The sequence below is a fragment of the Tupaia chinensis genome, unplaced genomic scaffold (genome assembly GCF_000334495.1).
Source record: "Tupaia chinensis unplaced genomic scaffold, TupChi_1.0 Scaffold000270_2, whole genome shotgun sequence".
NCBI lineage: Eukaryota > Metazoa > Chordata > Mammalia > Scandentia > Tupaiidae > Tupaia > Tupaia belangeri.
In genome coordinates this window covers 1,914,351-1,916,871 of record NW_006159751.1, presented here as the reverse complement: position 1 = coordinate 1,916,871, position 2,521 = coordinate 1,914,351, and positions in this window count along the sequence as shown.

Sequence of the window (2,521 nt, the reverse complement as noted above, 5' to 3'; positions counted from 1 at the left end):
GTGCACAATGGTGCTTGACCTGGCACACAGTCAGCCCTTCTGTTGCTTTTGTGTTGTCTGACTGCTAGATTTCAGTGAACCTTAGTTTTACCCATCCATGAAATGGGGAACATGATAGTCTCTTTTTCCTAGGGTTGCTGTGAAGATTAAATAAGATAACCCACGGGAGACAGTGCAATGCCTTGCACAGAGTAAGTGTTCCATTATTATTGGTCATTAATATTAATATAATGTGTACAAAGTATCTGTAATTCTGGTCAGAGGGTGATGGGTGCTAGAGAAGAGGGGTAAACAAAGTGCTGAGAGCCCAGAGAAGGAGAGAGACTCATAGTGGGGAAAGAAGGAGGCATCACGAAGAGACCGATGAGCAGGCAGGTGTCTCGTAGGACGGTGAGGGGGAAGGACATGCCCGACGGAAGGAATGGTGGCCATGAGCCCGTCTGTGGTCTTGTTGTTAGAGGCTGGGATGGGTATATGGGTCCTTGGGCTGGAATATTAAGCCAGGATCCATTTGAGGAAGTGCCAGGATGCCAGGCCAAGGAGTTTGGACTTGTTATAGGTTGTGGAGTACAGCACAATCAGGACCTTGCTTTGGGGAGATTACTGTGAGCAGAATGAATTTCAGGGGAATGAAAGAAACAAGGTGGTGGATGAGAGTGGGAGACAAAAAGGTGAGTGGGAAGGAGGCTGGAGGGAATCTGGGCCTTCATGAAGGCAGTGTGCTAGGGTATCATGATATGACAACTCTTTAAGGGATGGGACAACAAGAAAAATAGTCCAGGTGACAGGCCTGTGCTTAGGGATGCCATGAGCAAAAGTGAAGAGCGGCTTTTGCAAGGAGAGCAGGTGGGCTCTGTTTAACCCTGTCCAGCTTCAGAGGCAGCTAGATGGGGAACTGCAGGGACAGCTCAGGGGTGAGAGGAGGAGAGAGGGGCTGTATGAAAGACTAGAAGAGTTGGGAGTCAGGAGACAGTGAAGCGGGTTTACAGGGAGAGATGAAGAACAGATCCCATTACGAGTCGGTGTAACAGAATAAAAAGAAATCCCAAGCCTCCCCACGGCCTCACTTATTTAAACACAGAGTCAAACCAACTAAATTCCATAGGGTCCAAATAATTCCGAGTTAGGATTTGTTCTGTGCGATCAGTTTGGGATTAGTAGAGATGAGTGTGTCAACCCCAAACAATTTCCTGTTGCTGTTACGTGTATTTCTGTGTCACCACATGTCTTCCCACAGATGGTATACATTTGGGGATTGCAGAGTCATTTCACTATCATTTTTAAGCCAGATTTGGGAAGGTAAATCTGTTTCCCGAAGCCAAATATAATTCTCCATGTCACTGTTCCCTCCGTCCACGCAGGTGAAGGGGAGTTGTGCTCGAAGTGGGTTCAGGAGGTTGTGGGTGAGGAGGCAAGGAGGTCCAGCTCTGGAGGACTCTCCGAGGGTGGAGTGGGGGCCAGGTGAGAGAGGCTGGCATGGCAAAGAGTATTGTTATATAACCCATGGGAGCTAGGGATGGTGGGCAGATGGAGACAGGAGGCGAGGAATCTAGGGATGGCAGTAAGCATGGATCAGCTTCCTCTGAAGAGAGAAGGACAGTATGTGATAGTCAGGTGAGCCGAGAATCCAAGACTCCTTTCACAGAGTGGGGGAAGAGACCCAGCTCAACCTCACCCTTACATGTCTTTCCACTGTGGCTCCGAGGGATGCAGCTGGACACTAGGCTGCTAGACAGGGAGTGGAGACCAAGTGTCCCACAGAATAGAACTGAAGGCTTGTCCGTTCAGCCTTGTCCGTGGGAGTTAGGGACAGAGCTTCTCCAAGCCCTGGGACTGCTATGGTCACCTGCCATCTCAGAATTTTCTAGACATGGGCAGCCCCAGCTCTCTCCTCCCCAGGGAGGAGTAGAAAGAATGTTTACCTGATCTTCTTCTTCCACGCCCCCTTCTTGATTACCCTGGTGGGTGAAGAGTGAAATAAAAATTAGCATGTTTATCCCACTTTTAAATTCATTTAATGAGAACTCATTTACCCTCTCCCAATTTAAATTCGTAATAACGCCATAACCTTTCAGAGCTGATTATTACCCACGACTTTCCAGATCTTCCTGCTAAAGAGGCTTTCCCTCCAAATGCTCCTGAGCCCCGTTGGAACTGGAGAGTTTGTCAGGCAGTCAGCAACTTCTGGTGATCCCGCCCTCTGCCCTACCCAGTGCTAGGTGCTCTCCCTGCGACAGAGGGTGGAACAGACTCGCGTCCCCTGGTGGTGCTGATTTCAGTTTTATCAGTTTGTCTTGGAGACTTTTGCCATCGCTCTCTCCAGTGACCCTTCCCTGCGTCCTATTCCTACCTGCAAGCCTATATGGACTCACTGCCTTCTCTGCTCTCTCCTCCTATCTCCCAGGGGTCGCTGAACTAACTCCAAGCTGGTGTGCCAAGTGTCCGGGCAACTGCCGGCCCAAGAGCTGGAGTCGCCATGGCGGCCGGAGTTGCAGCCTGGCTGCCTTTTGCTCGGGCAGCT